This window comes from Macadamia integrifolia, chromosome 5 (assembly GCF_013358625.1).
Source record: "Macadamia integrifolia cultivar HAES 741 chromosome 5, SCU_Mint_v3, whole genome shotgun sequence".
NCBI classification, from domain to species: Eukaryota; Viridiplantae; Streptophyta; class Magnoliopsida; order Proteales; family Proteaceae; genus Macadamia; species Macadamia integrifolia.
Window position 1 is genome coordinate 27,776,105 of NC_056561.1, and position 7,269 is coordinate 27,783,373.

A 7,269-nucleotide genomic window follows, 5' to 3' on the forward strand; every position below is an offset into this window, starting at 1 on the left:
CAGCGGAAACCATCACGGGTGGCAACCCTAGATGGACCCCAAACATAAGAATAATTACAAAAAAAGGATGCTCACTTTTATTAAAAATAATAGAATTAGGGGTTCTAGTATATTTTGTAAGGCACAATGTCAATTCTATGCAGCTCCTTTATTCTCACTGAGACGGTTCCACCCTCCCTCCTACGGAAATCAATGTAAAATCTGTCTCCTATTTCTCCGATTTGTTACACCCCTCTTCACCCCTCCCTTGTCCCTCTCCCCTCCTGGCCTCTTCAATAAATTCATTCCCCCACCTCATTCCTTCTCTCCAATCTATTCCCTCGGATGAAGAAAGTACTGTCGCCATTCTCTCCCACAAAGCAAACGAAGCTCCCTAATGCAGAGCTAATTTACACTAGGTAAATAAGCCCCAGTAAGAGAAACAACCCTCAACCAATACCAGTTCTGAACTCAGACTTAGAGATCAAATAGTTCAACAAAGCCTAAGGGAAAGGCTAAATTGAAGCTCACAAGTAGGGAAACTGGTTTCAAGGGTCCTCAAAACACTAAGGAAGATATACCAACAGTGCCTAGATCTAATGCAGGAGTAGATTACAAGAACCGACCCCCACAAGTATAACCCCAAACAAGATAAATAAAGTCCAATAGAAAACTTCACAATAACTAGAATTAATCTAAGAGAACAGCAAAGAATCAACCAACAAACAATCCCCACAGTCTTGAGAATAAATCAGCAGCAAAACCCAACCCAGATCCAAATCGCTAGGAGAGAGAAACAGCCCTGCGATAGGGAAAAAGAGAAAGTGGTGCGGTTGAACCTGTAGGCCTCTGATGAGGCTGAAACTGAGGTAGATGGGAGCCCTTACTGTGAGGAAGAAAACCTCCAAAGATGAACAGATTCTATCGGCTGGTACAAGAGTTCGGATGTTTCTTGATTCCAGACCTTGGAGACAGAAAACAGAAGTGATTCTTCAAGAACTAATACTTACCTGCTTAGACAGTGCTGGAATAAGGGTCGAGTATCCCTCTGGTTGCCTTGAATACTTCCTGAACAGGGCTTGCAGATTAATGACCAGACCTGAGAAATATGGGCTCGAGTAGGACTCAAGTTCCTTCACTTTGACTGAATCGATTCTGGGTTTTAAGGCCTTTACGGATCTGATTTCTTAGCAACAGTAAACAGAGAAATAACACTGAGAATAATGTGATTAGATAAAGAATAAACAAGGGAAAAGTGGGGAGGAGTGGCTATCTCGGCCCGGGCTTCTCACCCACAGCTATTCCGGCTGTTCTAAGCAATTGGCTGCAACTATTCTTTATTCAAATCTAAAAATTAAGGCTACATAAGCTCCTCTATATATAGAGGGCAGATCTAGCTACAAGCAGCCATACTAGGACTAGGAGATGAACTCCTATCACAACTAGGAATTAGAAATAGACTAGAACTAGGAATGAGAAATAGATTAGGACTTTTAAACTCTAACATGGAGTGACTCACTTAACTACTAGCCCCTAATGGTCCTTACAACCGATGGGCCACATGGCCCTTTATTGAAAATGAAATAAAACTAATAAAGAAAATGGGCCCACTCTTTAAGTGGATCGATCCACACCTTGGGATGGGCCTTTTTCTTCCTGCGATAGGTCCTCCCTATATGTGGATCTACATCAGGATCAGATCTGGAGAAACAGCCCTGTCGATTTGCTTCCGAAAAACCTGACTGCAGAAAATCGATTCTCTGGTTGTGGCTGGTTTTTCAAGCTGATCTCTTGACAGGCTTTGATCCTTGGCTGGTCTTTAGATAGGGTTAGTTTTAGCTCACAAACACTCCTCTCACAGTAAACAATAACAGAAACTAGAAGAAGAACATAAAAGACGATAGTAAGCAAGGTAGATGTGGGTGGGATTGGCTATCTCAGCATGGGTATCTCACCCACAGCTATCCCAACTGTTGTCTTCCTTTCTCAGGAGATGGAACAAGCAAAAACACTGCTTGACACAAAATAGAAACTAATGAAAATAGAAGCTAAATCAAAATAGCAACTAATGCAATTAGCAACTAATTCAATATAGAAACTAATGCAAAATAGAAACTACCACTAATTTCTAATTAGGAAACAAAATAGCAGCTAAATAGGACTTCCTAAACACATAACCATACTACTAAAATAGGAAACTAAAGTAGAAAGCTAAAATAGAAGATTTTGAAACAAAGTACTGTTCACATGAACAGTGTCACGTGAATAGTTACTCATGTTATTGTTCACGTGAACAGTGTTTTTTTGACGTGTTGCTACAGTGTTTTTTGGCTCTTGTTTTTCTGTTCATCTTCAAGCTTTGATCTACATCAACTCGCCCTCTTTTAGAAAAAATTCTTCCTCGAATTTTGTAGTTATGGTGATTATAGCATGGTGCACTTCCCTCTTCAAGCTGTAGAAAAATTCAGATAGCTCTATGATAATAAGGATGTAGTCTAGAATGTGAGGAGTTCGATCTTCAAGATACTTTAATGGAATGACAAAACTTTACATTCTCAGCTTCAACAACCTCAAATGAATCTGTGGGATCATCCACATGTACTCCTTCAACCACTGTGTTCTTGACCTCCACAATTTCAAATTTTCAATCTCAAGCTCGTTAGGATCTTCCTCTTGGCTGTTCACAGTCATCACAGGTGTTGAAGTACCATTCTCCTTTGGTCCGATCTCCTTGTCCACAATTGTGGCTATGTTGCATTCGACTTCATCCATGTGAATCTCTGTAAAGGAACATCAATGACTACCTCTCCCTCGACAGTAGGAGTTGCTGGATTTTCACCAACACTAACCTTAACTTCTGACTCTGGTTCATTGGTCGGAGGTGCCTTCTCTTGTTGCTCTTTTGCAATGCACTGTGCAATAGAGGCCGATGGTTCTTTCATGCTCTTGTCTATTGTGGGTGGCTATTGGAAATTTGGTGAAGGAAAATACATTCTTCGTTCATGCTTAGATAGGTACATGCCCGCCAACTCGTACTGCATCTCTTCCCATGTTCTAGGCTCACGTCCTTGAGATTGAAGTTGTCTTTCACAGATATCCATTGTATTCGAATACAATCACTCATCTGGGAGCAAACATATAAAATTCGTTGCGTCTCTGTCAAGTTGTAGTTGTCAAAGTACATATTCAATTCATCTACCCATTCAAGGAAGATGTATGAAGAAAGTTCCTCATGAAAATCACATTGCTCCATCCTTGCTTTGGCTAGGCTCTGATACCAAATAATGTAGAAGTAGGTCACACTGGTCGATTGTTCCCCTTAGAATGGTCTTTAACTCCTCCAAAGGGTTTTCATAAATACTGAACAGAGGTTGAGAGAATAGGTCCTGTCGCTATTTCTGAAATCCCTTGCTACTGAGAAGAAACGATGGATGGTCCTGCAACTGGACTTTGTAGAACCTCCAATCGATGCTCTAAAATTACTCCCAAATCTATCTCGCACAAGCAATAACAGGGAACAAAAAAATAAGTGTTACAGTTCATGTGAATAGTGTTTTGTGAACAATGTTTTTTGACGTGTTACTAAAATGTTTTCTGGCTCTTGTTTTTCTCTTCATCTTCAAGCTTTGATCTACATCACTCCCGGTCCTGATGGGTTTAGCATGGGCTTCTTCACCTCTTGCTGGGATATCATCCGGCCTAATCTCATAAAGGCTATCCACAACTTCTTCCTTATCCCTGACCAAATTAAAGGTATTAATCATACCTTTCTCTGCCTTATTCCAAAGGCTTCTGATGCCTTCATGTTGCCTAATTTCATACCTATTTCCCTCTGCAACCTTTTCTACAAGTTCGCTGTCAAAATTCTTGCCAACAAAATTCAGACTATCATCGATGCCTTAGTCAGCCACAGCCAATCTGCCTTCATTGCTTGATGTAGATGAGTCATTTAATGGGCTTATTTTATTGCAAATAAGCCTTGGGTTAGGTTATATAAGTGTTGGGCCTTTGATCCCTTGGGTTTTCTTTGTAATGTGCCACTTTAATGGGCCTAAATTATGGGTAGAAAGTAGGAAAACGGGATTTAATTTATTAGTTTAGTTAGAATCCTGGTTTGAGTCTATTTCCTTTGTTATTTCAGTTTTAGTCAGTTTAGGTTTCCCTATTAGTGAATGACTAGTTAGTTACCTACTCCATGTTGGAGTTATAGTCCTAGTCCTATTATGAGTCCAAGTCCTACTAGGAGTGTCTAGTCCTATTTGGAAACTAGCTCCTAGTTATGTTATGATTGCTATTCTGCCTTCTTTAAATAGAGGAGCTTATGCACTCATAATTTCAGAGTTGAATAATGAATGATTGCATTCAATTGCTTAAACAACCAGTATAGCTGTGGGTGAGAAGCCCGGGCCGAGATAGGCACTCCTTCCCCACTTTCCCCTTTATATTTCTTCTTATTTACTGAAGTTGATTGCCTATTTTTGTTCACTGTTGTTGCTAATATTAATACAATATAAATGAGACCTGTTAATTGAAGATCGACCAACAAGAACACTACTCTCCTGAAGCCAATCGATCTCCTCTGCTGCCTACACCTGGAGTCTGATCTGCAAGACCTTTTGAGGGCCTGTTCTACATCCCAAGTGGACCACTCGATCCACTTTAGAAGGCTGTTCAGAGCTGCCAGCTGCTGTCACTGCAGAATTCTGACAGATTCTCTCTCCTAGGTCTGATTTTCAAGAAAGTAATTATCTCATCAACCATCCATCAGAAGTCCTTCAAATTTTTAGGTTTTTGTACCATCCCTAGGGACTATCTACGCCCAAGAGTGCAGCTCAATTGGAGCCCCACAGACCTGGCCGTACCTCTCTCTCCAGCCCTATCGCAGGTCATTCTCTCTCCTATCGGATTAGGTTTTGGGTTGGTTTTGCTCCTGCATTACTATTGCATCCTTGGGGGTTTATTTGATGGTCTTATTCCCTTGTTCTCCTGGGTTTATTTCTGGTTATTATCAAGTTAGTTGTTGTGTCCTATTTGTTTTTTTGGGGTTTATAAAGTGTGGGGGTTTGTTTCTTGTAATCTACTCCTGCGTTATTGCTGGAAGAAGTATTGCTGACAATATCATCCTTTGCCCTGAAATTGTACGTGATCGGAAATCTCACTCTTCTGCTGCCCTCCTCTAGATTGACATCCGTAAAGCTTTCGACCCCTCCGATAGGACTTCATTTCCAAAGTCCTTTAGATGTCCTTCCCCCTTGTCTTCGTTCATTGGATCCATTCTTGTATCTCCTCCACCCACTTCTCTGTCCTTGTTAATGGTAGCCTGGTGAGCTATCTTCCCCCCTTTGTCGGAATCCGGCAAGGTTGCCCCCTCTCCCCTTTCCTCCTCTCTTGCCTTTGAGTTCCTCTCTCGATTTATCTAATTTTCTACTGATCTCCACCTCATCTCTCCCATCTCCAAATGCAAATCCCTTCTCTCTCATCTTGCTTTTGCTGATGACCTTATGATCTTCTTTAAAGCTAACCCCCTCTCCATCTCTCCATCATGGCCTCCCTTCATCTCTTCGAGAACCACTCTGGTTTGCATATCAACATTCTCAAATCTCACCTCTTCCTCTCTAGGGTCTCTGATTCTACCAAAAACCATCTCTTGTAGCTCACAAGTTTCTCCCTGCGCTCCCTCCCAATTAAATACCTTGGATTGCCTCTCATCTCAACCCGTCTAACTGCCTATCATTGCACTCTTAAGCTTGACCTTGTTAGAAAGCGGCTTCAACTCTGGAAAGGCAAGCTCCTCTCTTATGTGGGTTGCCTTGAGCTCACCAGATCGGTCCTCTAATCCCTTTATCTCTATTGGTCTAGTGTTTTTGTCCTTCCCAATCCATCATCAAAGCTATTGAATCCCTCTTCTGCTTCTTTCTTTGGAAAGGGCTGACTCCTTCAAATTCCTCCATCCTCTCAACTGGGCCTCTGTTTGTCTTACGAAATCTGAGGGAGGCTTAGGGCTGAGAAGGATTACAAAAGCAGGTTTTGTGGGCACTCTCAAGCTCATCAGGATAATTTCTTCCAAGCACAATAGTATTTGGGTCACTTGGGTATATTCTCATCTTTTGAAGAATGACTCCATTTGGATTGTTTCCCTTGCTTCTGATGCCTCTTGGGTCTGGCGCAACGTCCTCCTTGCCAGACCCACCGCCCTTGGAGCCATATCTACATCCATTGTTAATGGCTCCAACACCAGCCTCTGGCTCTATCCCTGGAATCCGACAAGGGTCCTTATGATTCTTAGTCCCAAAATCATCTACTACTCTAGCATCGTGAGGAATGCCCTTATTTCCTCTATTATTCATAATGATACCTGGTGCCCCCCTTTTCCTCCCCCTCTTTCCGACATCTGATCCTCCTTGCCTCCCCTCCCCCTGGTCATTGGGGAAGAGAGGACTCCATCTGTTGGCTCCCTTTGCCCCTTTGGGAATTTCTCCTCTGCCTCGGCTTGGAACCTTATCTGCCCCTCTGGCCCCACTGTTTGCTTGGCACAAAGTCATTTGGTTCAAAGGCCATATCCCTTGCCATAGCTTCACTGCTTGGTGAGCCATGACTAACTGCCTTCCCATACAGTCCTTCCTTCTCTACAGGCACATCAGGGTGCCTTCTTCTTGTTGCCTCTGTTGGAATGCCACAGAGGATGTTTATCACCTCTTCTTCTCCTGCCACCATTTGGAAGAGAGCTCTCAACAGTTGTTGGCCTTCTAAAAGACTTCCCTTTCCCCTTCATAGAGTATGGAGTTGGGTGGACATGACTTTTGCTGGTTCCTTTATCTGTGACATTGCTTAAAAACTTGCTTTTTGTGCTACCATCAATCACATGTGGATGGAGCGGAATCTTAGAAGATGAACTTCCAAATCTCGTTCCTTTGACAAGATTTGGAAAGCTATCTCTTTTGATGTCCGCCATAAGCTTCCCTCATTTAGATTGAAGCCAGTTAGGGACTTCCCAAGGAACATGCTCATTTTTGTCTCCTAGGGCTTCCCTCAAACCATTTTGTCTTCCCTCCTTTTGATTGTTTGGCATGCCTCCCATGAACCATTTTGTCTTCCACCCCTCTTGATTGTTTGGTGCCTTCCCCCCCATTTGGTTTTGAGCTTCCGTCTGTTGTTTGAGTCCCCCTTGGGAACGCCATCCCCCTTGTATCCCTTTCGCCGGGGTTCCTCCTTAGGTGATCTCTCTCCCCCCCTCTTCTCCCTTGTATTTAGTTTTCCATTTCTTTGGCAATGAATTATTTATTCATAAAA

The 7,269-nt window shown here is 42.5% G+C and overlaps 1 protein-coding gene across 6 annotated transcripts in view; it reads left to right on the forward strand.

Moving 5' to 3' along the window:
* LOC122079451 (chloroplastic group IIB intron splicing facilitator CRS2-B, chloroplastic-like) overlaps positions 1-7,269 on the forward strand; it is a 45,916-nt gene that overhangs the window by 24,622 nt on the left and 14,025 nt on the right. The gene's annotated exons all lie outside the window — the stretch shown is intronic.